The sequence below is a fragment of the Eleginops maclovinus genome, chromosome 13 (genome assembly GCF_036324505.1).
Source record: "Eleginops maclovinus isolate JMC-PN-2008 ecotype Puerto Natales chromosome 13, JC_Emac_rtc_rv5, whole genome shotgun sequence".
Taxonomy (NCBI): domain Eukaryota; kingdom Metazoa; phylum Chordata; class Actinopteri; order Perciformes; family Eleginopidae; genus Eleginops; species Eleginops maclovinus.
The window spans coordinates 2,707,810-2,725,920 of NC_086361.1; the positions used below are offsets into that span (position 1 = coordinate 2,707,810).

Here is an 18,111-nt window from a genome sequence, read left to right on the forward strand (position 1 = left end):
AAGCAGTTGTCTGGTGGAGTTTAACCCCCAAACCCTCAGCAACGGCGTTCCAGAGCTCGGAAGTGAACTGCGAACCAGGGTCTGAGGAAATGCCGAAACAACACACCCATGTCGCAATGAAGCTGCAGCCGTCAACGTGAGTGGAATAGGCTCCAGCCAGCGGGTCGTCCTGTCCACCATAGTTAGGAGGTAGGTGAAACCTTGTGAGTAGGGTAATGGGCCATCAAGGTCGATGTTGACGTGGTCAAACCTCCTCTCAGGCCTGAGGAATCACTCCAGGGGGGCCTTTGCGTGGAGATGCACTTTGCCACGCTGGCAAGCCACACACATGCCGGCCCATAACCTCACGTCCTTTTTGAGCCCCCGCCAGATGAATTTCGCCGCCACCAACTGTACCAACTGCACCAATGGCTTCCCGCCAGGGTGCGATAGGTTGTGAACCACCTCGAACATGGAGCGCCTCCAGCTGGAGGGAACGACTGGTCGCAGCTGGCCCGTGGAGACGTAGTAGCGGCCGCGTTGCTGAAAACCACCTCCTCCGAACTCCCAGTTGAAATGCTGCCCGCCAACACATCAATTTACAGGCCTCACGCCATAAGTGTGGATGGGGCTGCCATTGGCTGTTGACAACTGCGGTCCGTGTCCCCCCCGAGCAACATCATCCCTCGACGCAGGAATCACACTCCGTTGCGTGCCCGTGTCACAGAGAAGTCTGGAACCGGAGAAATTGTCTTCAACGAAGAGAAGCCTGCTTGTGCCGCCAACGCTGCTGTCCCCCAGGGCGTGAATGGCGAAAATCTGGCGAGCCCTCTCCTTAGCGGATAAGTCAAATGTCTTAAGGAGATGGGCTTTAGTCGCCTCATACTTGTCGTGGCGTGGGGGATCAGCAATAAACCCGACCAACCTAGATGATGTGGAGCTCCCAAGCGCTGCCACCACATGGAAATACCTCAGGTCCTCGTCGAGGACCCGCTGACAGGCAAAGTGTGCCACCACTTGAGCGAAACTCCGGCAATTTAACAAAAACATTGCGTTCTGCCATGTTCAGTAAGTCTTCGGAAACTGTCTCGATCACGTCGGGGTCACCAGTGTAGAGCCGATGAATGTGAGTCGGGGGCGGTGTGTTTAATATGGAATTCTGCAGGTTAATATCCATTTATTCCACACACACACAACACAATTTTACAGCCATTAAAAATGAAGGAGATAAACAACTTTGCATTTCTCTGAACAGACTTTGGCTTTTGCTTCATTTGACTGGCAGCGTCTGATAGCCCATAATAAACATAGCTGATGTTCTGCATCATCAGCCTAATAAAATCCTCAATCCTGTTGGTGTGCAGGCTGGAAGGCAGGATTACACATCCTGTCCTCCCACGCATGATAGAGCAGAGATGACAGGAGACAGGCTGTGATGCTGTGAAGTGTCTGGAGACTCACACAGGTCCATCAATCTGAGGGCCCTCACTTAGCGGCTTCAGCAATCTACAGCTGATCAGCATTTCTGGAAAAAGTAGAAGAACTCAGAAGAACAGAATCACACAACAAAACCTTGATCAAAACAATGACTGCTTTATGAAAGATAAGATCTGCAAATGTGTGTGTGCAAATTGACACAGACAGTAGGTGTGTCCAGAAACACATTTTGCCATTATGATACAAACCGACTCAATACAGCATCCCTGTCTGATTCTCTGATCCATGGATGGATGAAGAGGACTGGATACAGCGTCAGAAGTGGGACCCCATTCATTCCTATCAAAGTTGCTTTATGGCGCATGAAGCTGAAATGGACCAACTGTAGATACCAAAAGAAAAAAGTCAATGCGAAAAAAAGTTTTTGGGGCCCAATGATGTCACGGGCTAAGACAAAAATGAATAACCACCATATGGCCAATACAAACATTTGCCTCATTGGCCGGTGCACTTCATTTGGATTTGCTCTGATCAGAATGAGAATCTGTTCTGGAAACCCTGGAGCTATAAGCCACACATAGTAAGAGCACAGCTCTTTAATCACCATGAGGTACACATCTTGCAAATCAATTATTTCAATATGTCTACCTTTATATGCACAGTTAAACAAATTTTTTTTTTTGACCCAAGCCCTTCTAACTGACCCTCACAATTGCTTATCCTGCCAAGCGGTCTTAATACTATGGTTATGTTTGATGATCACTCTATATCACACTAATTAAGTTCTGAAGACCTGTATTGCATGCTCTAGATCAGGCGTGTCCAAACTTTTTCCCCTGAGGGCCACATACAGAAAAACATAGAAAGGTCTGGGCCCCTCACTAGAGGTGAGGTATATTGCCTCATAAGTTGAGTTATAAGTTAGCAAATTAATCAAATGTAGGTAAATTTTTCTTTATACTTGAATATGCTTTGAGAAACATCTCAGCTCTCCGTAGGGTTTCAGTTGTTTAGTTGGCAGCTCATTTCTTAAAACAGGAGCCTCAGATTGCTGATAATAAGGGGGAATATGAAGGGTCTATTTCAAGTTTGTTATGCAAATGATTTGTTTGAAACCTTTTTCAACTTGAATTGACTCAATTTATTTGAAAATTGGTCTTATAAACACATGAATACCCTGTAATACATTATTTGTACATATTTAAGAAGTACAATATAGGAAAAGCACAAGTTGCAGGTGTGGACACATTCCATTATACTTTTAGCATTTGCTGAGGGCCAATTAAAAGTGGGCTGCGGGCCACATTTGGCCCCCGGGCCGTAGTTTGGACACCCCTGCTCTAGATAAATGATAAAATGCTTGAAATGATCAAATCAAGAGTCTTTAGGGTCTCTCGTAGTTTTGTGTTTTAGTGCTCTGTAAGTCAATGTCATCAGGGTCCTTAATATACTATAGAAAGGAAATTCCATAAAATGAAATAATTCAGCTGGAATATGTGTTGTGCTTACATAGCATATGGCTAGCATTTACTATTGTTTCTGTACTGGGACTGCTCCTAAGCTAACCTCTAACCAAACTACTGGTTGTCCAAAGGTTTTTCTCAACAAATGGAAGAATTTCAATTACTTGTTTTACATACATGTCTGACTGTATTCTGTGTTTTTTCACAGGATGAATTGTAATAACTTTGATCCCCTGAAATGTTATAAATTGCTATAATCAGGTCAATTTTCCTGAGTTTTTTTTTATAGTCCTATTGGAAAACACCCTTATTTGTAATTTATATTATGTTCTATATTGCCTTCATTGGTATGGGCCTTTTTAAAATTATTTTTCATTGTTGATCAATAGGAAAAAAAACCGTTTATTTTTGCAATCGCGTTAACTGTAGTTAATTTAATTTATTCTGGTTTATGAGGGCTTGAAGTTATATCCAGTCTTTCCTGTAGGAAGTGAATGCAGCATCTCAGGCTGCATCTCTCGGTGACGTCACTGGAGAGTGAGGGAGTGGGGGGACAGAGTGAGGCAGCTACACCGTGAAACCGATAGTGTGTGCTAGGTGTGTTTGTCTGAGTAGACAGTGCCGTGCTTTTAGACACAGCGGACACGCTTTCATTCAGCGGAACGTTCTCTCTGGACTTACAGGGTACAGCAGGCTCTCCCCCCGCTGCTGCAGACACTGCTCCCGCTGCTGCTCCACCTGCAGCAGTCCATGTGAAGCTCTGCAGCTGCTGCCTCTGTGTGAGTACTCCATACAGCAGGTCCTCATGTATGACATGTTGAACTCCAACTGCTTTCACTGCTGTACTTAAAAATGTACTTATCTCGGTGTGTTGGCGCTATACAGCTGTGAGTTTGCTACATGTTTTGCTAATGTGAAGAAACTGCGATGTTTCATACTTATGTAATGCTGTTAAGAAGATAGTCATTTATTTGAACATGACACATTAGCTTGCAAGGTAGCCCCTGCCTTGTAGCAACCGGTCGTGGTGGGTATTATTCTGCACTTGCACGTGCGCTCTCATCAACCTCGCACGTTAACTCCGATTCGCTGTCACACACGCTGTGTGCGTGTGTGTGTGTCTCAAAGGGGTGTATGTGTATCAGTGTGTGTGTCAGTGGTGTAAAGTAACATTTACTCAAGTACTGTACTTAAATACTGAGGGGCTTGTACTTAACATGGTTTTTTAAAATTTCAATTTTTTTGCTACTTGGTACTTTTACCCCACTACAATTCAGAGGTAAATAGTGTACTTTTACTCCACTATATTTATTGAATACCTTTAGTTACTTTAACTAAGTCACACTTTAATGATGAATTTACTTGAGTAACATTTTGAATGTAGGGCCTTTACTGTGTGTGTGTGTGTGTGTGTGTGTGTGTGTGTGTGTGTGTGTGTGGGGGGGGGGGGGGGGCAGTAGGTGCTGATCTGGCTGGATGGAGTGAAGCAAAGGCTGCCAGGCTCTGGTCCGGTCAGTGTGGCGGATTACTCGTTGGCAGTGGTGATGAAGCAGTCAGCTAAACAGTGACTTCCAGGGTAACCTCATGACTCACTGCAGGGAGGCATTCACATGGGATTCATTCTGCTAGTGTGAATTACTCACTGATCCCCGGCCTGTCATTTGAGTGAGGAGAGATATCAGATTATGTTGAGAGCTAAAACCAGCTCTGATTGTGCTGTTTTATCATGTTATGAGCTGCAGTAGGAAACATTTCTGTAGGGACAAAACCAGAGGTGGAAAGTATCTAAATACATTTACTCAAGTACTGTTATTAAGTTCACATTTGAGGTACCCGAGTATGTCATTTATACCTCTACCTCTACTACATTTTGTAAGCAAATGTAGTATGTTTTACTTCACTATATTTGTTTTTCTGCTTTATTTTCTTTATAAATTCAGATTTGACACACAATACTAAAAACGTTGTAAATGATTTGATAATTTTGATAATTTGTTAATGGTTAAACAACCCAACACTTTATTTAAGTAACTATAACCATGAGTGGGTTAACAAAAAGATGGTGGTGACTATTGCCACTCAATATCACAGAGGGATTGCTTAACTGTGATTTTTATTTGTAGGCATGCGCTTTCCAATGACAAATAAGATTGCTGGAAATGCCAATTATTATTAACCAAAAACAGCGTGTGTATTTAACAAAAACTGCTCATCACAGCCCCAGTCACACGCACCTGTACCGGTGACGTCCCTTTTAAAAACCAGGTTTCCCATTACACCATCCAGCTCAAAATCATAACACGTCATATAAATGGGCACAACAAAAACCATGGGCAACCATTTTGCTAAGAAGGTTTTTGTTCCAAAATATTTCTCAGTTGCAGCTTCTTAAATGTGAGGATTTGATGCTTTTGCTTTAAAATATTAAAGCCTTTTGGCAAAGATTACTCTTACTCTGAATACTTACATTAGGCTACATACAGTACATTTTTCCTAATCATACTTTTATTAAGTACTATTCTCGATGTAGTATTTTAACTCGAAATTGAGTATTTTTACATTGTAGTACTATATCAGTACTTTATATCAAGTCAAGAATCGTAATACTTTTTCCACCAAGTGACAAAATTCCCTCTAAATTAAGTGAAAGTGAGTTTAGCTCATCACTTGTATGTGCTGAAGTTCTTGTAACATATTCACAATTACAAAGCATATGATCAACCGAAAGGGCCAGCTCACCCTCTTGTATTTCCCCTCCTGGCTTCATGCAACAGGTGAACCAAATACCTTAGAACCACCCCCGTGTGACAATTGCAAAATGAAGCAAATCGCTCTACTATTTCCATGCAAGAAATAATGGCATTTCATTTCATTTCCAATGGAGAATTTTGAGAATCTTTATTTTGCTACCATGGTTTTTGGCTTCCAAAAAGTCCCTGCTGATAGAGTTTGGGTAGTTTGCAGTGCTTTAGGGGAATACACAAGCCTCAACCACAACTTGTGTGCAGTGTCATTTCAACAGAAAACTAGCTAGGAATTATTGTGGGGACATGGGTTGGACACTTCTTGTTATGTTTATTAATCATAAAAAAGTTGTCAAGCTGTGTTAACTCACAGTTAAGCTCACACACACAATTTTGTGAACATATACTGTAGGTTCACCTGCTGAATTAAAAACGGAACAAATAAACGAAAGAAAGAGAAACCATGAAGCAGATTCAGGCAGTAGAGGTAGATTCACTCTTACAGTATGAGCCTACAGAACAGAACAGTTGACAGAGGAGAGAGAACATCTGATCCTTTACAACAAAAAACACTAGATGATCTTTTTAATGTTTTAATATCAATTTAATCCTGCTAGTGATCCCCAATCTCTAGAAATGTAACAGTAATCTGATTACATGTTCCTTTACTTTTTATTGTTTCTTAATTACGTAATCCAGTTACATGTAATCTGTTACTCCCCAAGCCTGGCTCTCTGCATCCTGACTGTTTCTAATAGATAAAGAGAGTGTGTGAGTGTGTTTGCTAGACTCTAAAGTCACCTTCACCAGAGCCAGCAGGTAATCTGCCTTCTAGAGTTTCCTTTTCCACCTCTGCATGTCTCCCTCTCGTCATTCAGACATCACAACGATTCAGCTCTCTGTTGTGTTGCAGTTTCTATTCAAACCAGCACTTCATTGAATTTCCCCCTCAAATACTACAGTGTACAAATACCATTAATAAAAGTAAACATGTAAACACGGATGCTGAACAGCTTACAGTTCCCTCAGGGCTCAAAAAGAATCTTGGAATTAATCATGCTGCCAGTTTTGGAACTACTATTCCCCAAATGGGTTTTTTTGGGGGACGTATATGTAAGAGTAAGGCATATGAAATATCAGCATCGGTCTTGTACCATTGGCTGTACAAAAAACGGATTAAAAACCTCAATCCCATTCCATCCCGGACGCTTTTAAATCTTAAAAGGCTAGAAGGGGGCGTCTATGCTTGAGAATTTCAAAGAAAAAGTTTTGTATTTTTTATCTTATACTCCAAATTGTACAACTTGATTCAAGATATGGAATAGAATAGTTATTTCAACAGGGCTTTGTGAGACTGTGGTGGGTGGGGCATACTCCCCATGAAGAAAACATGATCGGAAATATCTGCTGAAACCCGTCTAGATTTCAGGAATCATAATTTCAGATTGACCTTTTGTTTACCCAATGTCACATTTTTAAATAAGGATTGTGGGGGAGCTAAGGCAATGCAATATTCAGATGTATATGGATTAGATTATGCTGTAAAGCTTTATTTAAATGCCATCATGATCAGCAGTCTGTCCTGCATTAGAATAAACTGCTTGACAAAATTAAAGAACCATTATATTAACGCTTCCACACGTTTCATACACATTGTGTCTGGATTTCAAAATAAGACGTGTTGCCTTATCAGGAGTTCAAACATTGAATTCAGTGTGCAGTTTTTACTGTCAATTTAAAATGTTTCAGAGACAGAGCCAGTCCAAATAGCTGCAAAACCAGAAGCTGCGGCATAATCTTTAAAGGAATAAAGAGCAATCGCTGTCTCCTAGTGCTGGGACCATTCCAACTGTGATTAGAAAATGCATGTTGATGTGCAAGAAGTGTGTGTTCCGCCAGAGAACCAGCTGCAGCCGACCAATCTCGCCCAGGATCAGTACAATGTGGATATAAGAAAGATCTAACAATGAGGTGTTCTCCATTTATCTCATAGAAACCCGTTACCGTTTATTTTTTTATGAAGGGAGTGGTCACCCAAGCACCCACAATTTGTTTCTGTTAAATTGTTGTATTACCTACCTAACCCCAAACTGACTCAAATACATCTGACGGATATTAAAATATGAGTGACATATTGATAGTTATTGTGGTTAATCACTTGTGATATTAATCAGTTAATAAAAAACGTCTTTAGAATAATTGATATCTTATCGCATTTTAATTGCCACATATTTTGCCTCTATAAACAGTTCATATCGTCATAGAGGCCATCACAATAGAACCAATGCTTTGTGGAAGTATCCAAATGTCTAATATGTTTATAAAATCTGAGCTGCAGCCAGAGTCTGGCCCTGATATCATACTCAATTGGCCTCCTGCCCCTCTTTGTTCTCTACTGCTGATTTCTGCTAGAACATAAATGCTGTTTTTGTTGCTTCCTATGAGAGGAAGTTCAGAAGCTGCCCCCTTTCGCTTGTTTGTTTTTTGTATGCAGCTCCCATGATAGAAACACTGTCGAAGGCCTGTTGCTCAGTCCATGTCTGTGGAAGCCTTTTGCGTGTTTCTTGTCTTCTCTATTCTGTTTGTTGGTCAGAACCAAGCAGGGGTCGGTCAGATCTCATAGCCCTGGGCTCAGGTAAATCACAGGGACCCAGTCTGCTGGGTCTGGAGCAGTCTTTCGTTGGCTGTACTTTGTGAGGAGGCTCCTCTGCACTCTAGAGAGTCTTTTGGCTCCAGAGCTCTGGGAGCAGTGGAACAGAATGTAAACCCAGTAGACAGTACAGGGCCAAGGCATTGTTGTGCTCCGGCCCCACTGCATCTACCACCTGTTTCACACCCACACAGCGCCCCCATCAGGCCAGGTCTGTCAGCCTGTCTCTGGAAATGTTGATTCAGTTCAAATCAGAGCAGCATCCAGCCCCACTTTTGCAAAAACTATAGTACAAAGAGACCTTCATTAAAGACATCTCGTTCACTTAAATGTCCCAAAAGGCGTTTTAAACTCAAAGGCAGGCTCTGCAGAGCGGCGTGGGGCTCCTGCCTCTGCAAAGGCCTCTATATCTGAGAGAGCAGGTCAGGGCAGAACCGTCAGCTGCTCCTCCTCCTCTTCCTTCGCACTGGGGTAGAGGATTTAATGAAATGGCTATCCTTGTTATCTGGCCAGGTTCTGCTCCCTCCTGCGCTGTGTCTGAGAGCACAGAGTGGATTGCCTTCCTCTGTCTTTGTTTTCTGCCCAGACCAAAGAAGAAGGAGCATCTATCTCTGGGATGTTCTTACCTTAGCATCCAGCGGGTCAGCTAAACATGTATAAAGTCCAATGAGATAATTGTAAAATGTGTGATATTGGGCTTTATAAATAAACTTAGAAACATCTCTTTATAGAGTAAAAAAGGGGTTCCATGTATCCTTGATTTCCAGTGAACTTCACAATCTCAGTCTGCGGATCTTGTTTTGTGAAACATTAAGGGTGTGTTGCTGACCCGAGACTTTAATTTTAGTCTTTCCATGGCTCCACACTTTTTCAAACAAGAAATAACTCCCCCTGCGTAAAGGCACCTCAAAACATCTCTTAACTGTTGATAGAAAGTTATAACTGAATTAAAATACTAACATTCATTAAAGATATTTGTGAGAGAAATATGACACAGAAGCAGGCTGTCACGGTTCTGTCAAGGTTTGGTAACAGGACCCAAGTGTCAGCAGTGAAAGCAGGACAGGCAAGGGAGGGGGTTCCAACTAAAAGTGAGCTTTATTAAAAGCTGTACATAAAAAACAAGGAACACTGCAAGGGCAGGCCAGAGAACAAAATCACAGGACTGGAACATTCAGGAATGACGACCATATAATGATGACGACACCACAAGGAACACAAAGGGAAGACGAGACTAAATACACCAGGGTAATCACAGGACAAGACACAGCTGGAGAGGGGAGGAGAAACACAGGGGCAACAGGTGAGCACGATCACACAATCAGACAGGAGGGAAACTGAAGACAGGAAGTAACCAGACAAGACAGGAAGTGACAGAACAACATATATTTCAAAATAAAACTTGAAAACTATAAATACAACCACTGAAATCCTAACACAGGCAATGGTCAGCTAGCATCATTTTGCACACTTTAAAAGTACTGATCAGGTTATAAACCAAGAATTGGTCTGAGATGATCATCATTTGCAGTACAACTTAAATCCCCCCCAAGAATAAATCATCTCAAAACAACAAAATCTGATTTGGCAATATTTGGTTCAAAGGACAGCTTCCTATGGGCACTGTTGGTTGGAACATAGATTTGTTTAAAACAACATCATAGCAAGCTTTAGCTAATACACCCCCCCTTATACATGATCTTCCCCAAGAGAAGCTGGGGAGAGTTCTGGAGAACAGGAAATCCTCTCCTCCATTGAGCTTTGTGTTTGAAATCACTCCCCCTCCCATTCTTTATTCCAGTCTGCATCATTGCTTACATCACTTGTGTTTCTGAGAAAACAAAAAACAAATCAATGCATTTCAATTTTGCTCTTTCAAATCCCTCTCTCCTTTTCTTTGCCTTTCTCGCTCAATCAGCACTCAGTCTTCCCATTTTGAAATATCCATACAGACTTCAATTTAAAAGACAGAAACAACCAATAACTTCATGATCATTACTTTGAAGTACTACAGTGTAAAGGCTTTGTCTGGGCAGTGTAAGCCTGTCTTTCCTGGGTACCACTTAGTCTAACAAGGGACACATCATGGTTGTCAGACACACTCTCCTCCCTATCCCTGCAGTCTGTCTGCACTTCTGTAGGTTCACACACACACTATCAGCTTTACTCCTTTACATAATACACACATAATCACATTCCTTCTAGCAACGTCTTTATGAAGATGTTGGTGTTAAACATGTTTGATCAATCCTTCATCATATTCTTCTTGTGACTATACAAATGAAGGCACTTGTTTAAAGAGGCCCTATTCTGTGTGTAGTGTGTTCTATAGGTCTTTGTGCATGTAAATGGTCTGCAAAGGATAAACTCCCTGTGATCCTCATTTTTGTGACAGCGTTTTGAGACCAGGAATGAATGTTTAAAATCCTCTTACATTTTTGTGTGTCTTTCTATCACAGATTTGCCTGATGCTCCTGCTGTTTTCAGATATATTACGCTCATTTCTGGAGTGTTATCAAACTCAAGATGTTGAAAGACTGACTGTAGCTTCTGAGTCTGCCAGAAAAGTGATGTCTTTACAGTGTCTGGGAATTGTTGGCATCTGCTTATATGTGCCATGTGAATAATTACCACATAGTTCAGTGGCTTTCCCTCCACCAGTTTTCTGTGTAGAGTCATCTTATTCAAAGGCTTGTGATATCATTAGTGTGTGTGTCTGGTGTGGTAGTGCTTTGTCCTGTGTCCCATGTTGCTACATTTAAACATCAGATGTCCCTCTGCTTCCACATTGAAGAAACAAGCTGTTAGGTGAGTTTCCAATTGGGGGATGGCATTGCTTCCACCTCCGGTGCCTGGAGGCCTCTGTGGGTAGTGTGGACCCCTGTGAGGCTGGTGAGTCTCATTCTCTTCTTGCTTGCATACTGTTATTTAGCCAGTGTCCATTCTGAGTGGAAGATATGTTTTTATATTGTTACAAATTTGTAACAGCTGTTGTGTTTCTACCTGGTGTTTATCTGACGTGATCCCAGGTTGGTTGTGTTGGTCTATGGTTCTGTCGCTGGGTCTTTGTCATATACCATTTCATTTCGTTTACCCAGTTATTACCCATCGTTGGCATAAATTCTCTTTCCGGAGCCTTCCGGAGCCGAACAACACTTGTTTCTCTCACCATCACTGAAGGCTATGCAGAGATATTGTTTGTGTAAGATTTGTGTTTAATCTGAAATGGTGTTAAATTATAACAGCTTATTACAAATTAACCATCAAGCTTAGTTAAAACAAAGGGGGGCTGATAATACTTCAGGTTCATATTTGTATGTAGTGTCTCTCCTGCGACCTGTCTCCATGCTTTAATGTTCAGAAAGCTCTTTATTTTTCTCATACTGCCTGTGCTGCAGCACCTCTTTTCACCCTCTGTCTGAAACCAGAGCCCAGTCTGCTCTGACTGGTTGGGTGGAGCTGGCCGGCTCTGTTGTGATCTGAAACACTTAGACATGTCCTGCTCCTTAGATTATCAAGTACAATTTGTTTGAGCCCTAGCCAATAGGAGCACAAGTGTAACACAGTGATGTCACTATGTTCTGGAAGTAAACAAGTCCACAGTCTCCGCCGGTTTCCGTTCCTCCAGCAGATTGAGGTAACTCCATACTAAAGAGCTTAAAGGGGCCATATTATGCTCTTTGGGGTTTCCCTTTCCTGTAGTGTGTCATTTATGTTGGTGTGCATGTAATAGGTCTGCAAAAGCTAAAATCCCAAAGTTCAGGCCAGACAGAGATTCTCTCCCATATCCCTCCCCCCTACCTGAAACGCCTTGATGGGATTAATCCAATGTCTCTGTGTCACTTTGAAATGATTACTGATAATCCATCATTATTTATTTGTAATAAACTGGTACAGCGCAACAAGCGATGCCATTTTTTCACAGTTTTTTTTAGGAGCGGGACATTTGACAAATCTGGCGGTTGACCAATCACAGCAGAGTCGCCAGCTAACCAATCAGCAGAGTGCACTTTTGCAAAGGTGGGGGCATGAGCTCTTCAGAGTGTTTTCAGAAGGAGTGAAAATAGGTAATTTATGCACAGGCAGTGTGAGGAAAATAAAGCGCCTTTTCAACATTGAAGCATGTAAACATGTCATAGTGGAGCAACACAATACATATATGGACCTGAAAAATAGCATGATAGGGGACCTTTAATGGCAGGGCCACATCTCCTTTACACCTGTGGGGCACAGCGCACCAGAGTAGTGCCTAGCAGGAGGCCACACGGTAAAAAGATGAGAAAGTAACACAGCAGTGGCGTATATAATCTGTACATTGCCTCACATGTGTGGCAGTGTCACAAAGTTATTTGTTGAATCTACAAAGAGCAGTGGGTTTTCATGTGATCCATCAGTGGCTGCTTGCTCTGTGTAGCTGTCCGTGGTGCTGAATCCCATCTCTACAGACAGCTCTTACAGAAAAACACAGCAGCAGCAGCAGCAACTGGATTGTTCTTATTTTGCACCCTTAATTGTCACATGATGTTTACTAGTGCAAACTGCTAAAAACGTTTATTAAATACATAAATAAGAACTATTTTGCATTCAGCCTAATAACTTGACGTCGCTTTAAAATTATGCTCCAAAGCGAGGATATTTCTTGGAGTTAAAAGCCTGCTGTTTGGGCTCCTCACTTCTCACATCCTCAAGGCGAGGACGAGTGTGAGAGAATCAAGGAGATTTATACAGAGAAGCACTGAGAAATATCTCCACAGTGAATAGAAATAATATATGCTAAGTGAAAATGTTCCTCCGTTTCCATACACACCAGTACAGGACATTGTGCTGGGCAATAAATTAATGAATGGTGTGAAAATCTAGGAGGCGCTACACAAATGGTGTAGGGCATAATGTCTGATCATTTTAAACTACATCTTATGGATACATAGTTACATTTATGGAGTCTTTCAATGGTTTTTCCAGTTGTGTGTCACGCCTGTGTTTATATGCTATTGTGCCGGAAACACTTCCTCAGATACACCAGTGTTTCTTTCTCTTCCTGCAGAAGCGTCCTTTATCCTTGTCTCCTCGATGTGATTTTAAAGGATTTGCCCCCGATATTGGCGGTGAGAATGATTGCTGTATGACAGGAGGAGAGAGGACACCAGGAAGCATAAATAAGGCGCAACAAATATAGCCCCAAATCTGTGAAATACAAATCAAACACACAAACATTCTATCACTCATCCTCCATAGCAACCCGCTGTAAGCCTTCACTAAAGAGGATAGATTGAGTCTGGACTGGGATCTGTATGTGCTTTTCAAAGCTTCAAATGTAGAAAGGACATGCATGACATTCATCACTACTGACATTACTATTATGAATTGAGAGACTTGCACCAGTCACCGAGCGACCTCCTTTTGAATTCAAACAAAAGGAATACCAAGTTTCCTTTCCTCTCGATTTACACATTTAAAGGTCTTGGTATGGATGATGTGATGCGTATGAGCATTTGGTTCGACAACAAGCTGTCAATCATTGCATTGGAACTAATGAACTAATAAAAAAGTTATTGTAGCGGCCACAATCATATTGAAATAAAAGAGATAATTAACTTAAAAGTAAAATGCCGCTGAGGCACCAGATAGCCAGTCTTACGCTGGTAAAATGATCCAGTCCAGGCAAGTCACCATTTGCGTTTATTTGCATGATCCGGTATCAACAAAGAACACAGTTTCCAGCTGGTGAGGGGACCAGAGTATCACAGTGCATGCTGGGACAGGCTAACCCTCCATTAGCTTGAATAGCTCCGGCTCATCTATAGTATAGTTCTTGAACCAATCCTTTCCCCCATATTAGCCGCTTGTCTGTCTTCATTATACTCGTTCTGTTGTTGATTACCGCTCATCTGTATCGAGTCGTCTCGGTATGTCTAACAGGTTCAGCTAGCCTCTATGATGTGACCAATATTGCCAATGATAGCCAAGGTCTCGATATCAGTGCTGCTTTTAACCATCAGACACATCACCATTATACCCACTGCACTATTTTCTTGGTAAAAATGGGGAGTTTACCTTTTACTTTAATACTATTTCAATATGTTTGATTGAGAATTAATTTTCTAGGAAAACGGGTAGAATAGTTGATTACTGAATCTCTGTGTTCAATTAAATGCACGGGAAGTAACACTGGGGTTTAAGACCTGTTGTTATAACAATAAAGCAGTGAGTGAGTCCTAAAACTGGGAATGAGTCAGCATCTAAGCCCGGGGCTCCCTTGTCTGAAAGTGATTACAATTTGGTTGGATTGCTGAAATAAAATCTGCGGTTAATGAGTTGACAAGATTTTAGTTTTGTTGTACGACATAAAATACGTCAGTAAACACCACGCTGGTGAATATCCAAAGCTTTTATGTGTCTTAAAAACTGTGGTTGCTGTGTCTAGCCTTCTTTAGCTCAGCCGTGTTGAAGTCATGCAACAGTGATGTAGTTTTCTGGAAGTTTCATTTATGGTTCAACAATCATACAATTGGTGTTTAATGTGGGGATTATCCAGCTGAACAAAACAAGTACAAACAATGGGTTTGCAACAGAGATCTTTCTGCGATACTACAAAATTCAAAGAAAAAGATCCAATTGCTTTTTGTTGAGGGAGCCCTTGCATTGCTACTTCTGGGTGGCCTATAAAAATACTTAATCACTGCATCATTCACGCATTATACATGTCAATAAGCAAGAAGAGTGAACTACACAGACGTGCAGTCACCTTTTTAAATAGAAGGAGCCAGAGATAACAGCACGTGGTGCTTGAGCTGCTCTCGAGTGGTGACTGTGAGTACAGGGAGAACAGGTATTATATCTGGCTGCTGGAGATTCATTTAGATTAAAAGCAGACTGACTTATCTAAACACAGACATCATCAGTATCTGCAGTGTGGAGTGAAAAGTGGGCGAGATCAGATGAACATTTCTAGACTATTACTCATTCAAAATTGATTTATTCATTGTTACATTTTTATTAAACGCCTCTGTTCAAGGCAACTAAAGATAAGTGCTATCAGCCATAAAGATAGAAACTCAAAAAAGCAAGACTCCTGCAGGTACATTAGCTTTCAAACCAGTGCTACTTAAAGAAGTGAGAGGTGGAAACGGTGGACGCAGTTTGTACATGTTGAACTTAATGGCACTGTTTGAAGGTAAATTATTATGTTCGACAAAACCACTATAATTTAACATTTCAAGTTCTCCAAGAGATAAGACTGTTCATAAGGTAAGATAATATTGCATTATCATATATAATTTTATGTTATGAACGTTCAGTGCAAGTCACATGTGCAGGATGTTTAAGTTTAAGATATGGTTCAAGCCCTGATTGTGCAGCCTGATGGTCTCAAGTACAAGGATTGTCCAACGTGTTCTGTATGGCGGCCAAATTCCTATTTAAATTAGGGTGGCCAAGAGAATAAGCCTGGCTTGGTGCTGTGCACAATAATTTTAACAATAATGTCCATACTTAAGTTTTGAGTGGTCGATCATGTTTAATATATAAAAGTGATGTTAACAAATAATAATAACTAAATTAATATATATTCATGTGGCAGTTCTCTAGAACAAATGGTCAGAAAATTTTGTGAAGGGGAGGGTTAAGATGTTTTTTCTAAGTGATTCATTTAATAATATATAAACTTTATAACCAAAATAAACGTTATTGTTGGATCGGAATTTATGTTTTTTTCAGTTTCTGCATAGAACTTAATAATAATTAATAATAATTTAACTTTGCCAAATACTTATTTTTACTGAATAGGGCTTGTACGCGACATAATGCAACCTCTGCACTGACACTGACTGCTAATAGCTAACTGCTTACTGCTAACAGCTAACTGCTAACAGCTAACAGCTAACTGCTAACTGCTAACAGCTAACTGCTAACAGCTAACACTCCTAGCTCTCCTCCTGCTGATTTCAATACAGGTTGGTTGTTGTAACGGCTCACATTTTAGTCCACAACATTGCAAAACAGATTTTCAGCAGTTTGCAAAGTATCTTCTTAAACCCTGTATACAGTATAAGTAACATTTTAGTTTCCATTTGTTTTTGTGTGTAACATCGCTGCTTTAAACTGCGGTACGAGAAGATGTCTGTCTTATCGAATACTGTCATTTACAAGCGGTGTCACTTCATGCAGATTAGGGGCGGGTGACACAAAAATGATCTCACAGTATTTTTGTGTTTTTGCTGTGCTGGTATTATATCACAGTATTCTAAATGAAGTGGATATTCATCTCATTCCCCATATATTTGACCTATCTGTATTTTTTCACTTGTATATTGCACTCACTTTTTTACAGTCTATGGAAACCTACATATTTTAAGAGCTAGTCTGGCTGATTGTAAATGTGGGTAAAATAATTCTACCAGCAGTGGTTAAGAACAAAATAACCCTCTGAGATGATTGGATTCTGTTGACAGCATAAAACGTACGTGCTGGGACTATTTGTGGCGTGGCAGATTAGACTAAAGCCAGACGTTATCTCAGAGCGTTGTCCCTCAGAAAGGCTGTGGTGTTTTCTCATTTCTCTTTCGCTGTAAGCCTGCAGGGATTCAGGAGATAAACTCCGGCCTCGGCTCTGACCTGTGTCCTTCTCCTACGGCTGCAATAAGCTCCATCAGCTGTGTCTGTCTGCCTCTGCTCAGGGCAGTGGTCAGCTGTGTTCAGATTTGCTGCGCTGTCCAGTTTGGATACGTGTTCACAAAGGCTGTGGCCCCCGTGGCAGTGGTAATGGTCATCCTTTGTGAGTTATGGTTCCATGGTAGCAGGAGGGTAGATTTATCCTACACTCTGTTGGTTAGTTTATCGTCTGGCCCTCAGAAATGCATACTTCATGGAGGGTTTGACCCTGACCTTGGACAATACTAGATAAATCAGTTTGTACTTTAGTAGGGATTCTGAACATTTCCCTACAAAGTGAGGGGTTTATGATTATACATGGTTTATGGACATTTGGGGTGAAATTATGAGAATGACACAGGGACAAATAATTTGAAAATGTCCAACCAGACACTTCAATTAATGTCTAAATTATGCTATTAACGCATTGGAGGTGCAATGGTATTTTGGTTTTAACCGAAATCCATACACAATACTAAATGTTTAATCTCCACCCAACAACCATATGAAGTTGCCTGAATGCAAATATAAGGGCAGTAAAAGTGATATTTGCAACATCAAAGTCACTATAAAAGCTCAGTATTGTCTTTAAGAAAATGTTAACATGTTATACTTAGCCTTTGCGATGGATTTCCATCAACTAGACTGTTTATAAAACATATAGTTCAAATCATCCACCAAACCGCACCTCTGGAACTCTCTGCCTCATGACATCCAACACTCCACTTCCATTACCACTTTCAAATCTCACCTGAAAACATATCTATTCAGACAAGCCTGCTCCCTTTAATTCAATTTCTCCTTGTACACTGTTTCATTACGTATTTTTAACTGCTTGCTCTTATGAGAGTTTGAGTGATGGACTAATTGTTTTTCGTTTTTATTGTTTGCTTTGTTTGATTTTGTACGGTGACCTTGAGTGTTTAGAAAGGCGCCCATAAATAAAATGAATTATTATTATTATTAAATCTGGGTTGCATCTTTTAAACCCTCTTTATTTCAGTTGTGCATTTATGTTTTAATTAGCAGTAATGAGATAGTTTTGTAGGCCAGACCCCATAGTTGGCATCGCATTTGAGTCCCTTAAAAGAATCCAATGGGATTTCCCCATTGGATGTTCTTATATGGTAGAAAATAATCTCTCTGGCATACACGTTTTGTTCAGCAGGATAATCTCCACAAGTGAACA

The 18,111-nt window shown here is 41.0% G+C and overlaps 1 protein-coding gene across 1 annotated transcript in view; it reads left to right on the forward strand.

The window, feature by feature from the left end:
* The first annotated feature begins 3,428 nt into the window (after nt 1-3,428).
* Nucleotides 3,429-18,111, forward strand: part of gabbr1b (gamma-aminobutyric acid (GABA) B receptor, 1b) — a 179,545-nt gene continuing 164,862 nt past the window's right edge. Inside the window, exon 1 of the mRNA XM_063900078.1 lies at nt 3,429-3,658. The gene's annotated coding sequence lies outside the window, so the exon portion shown is untranslated. The remainder of the gene's footprint in view (nt 3,659-18,111) is intronic.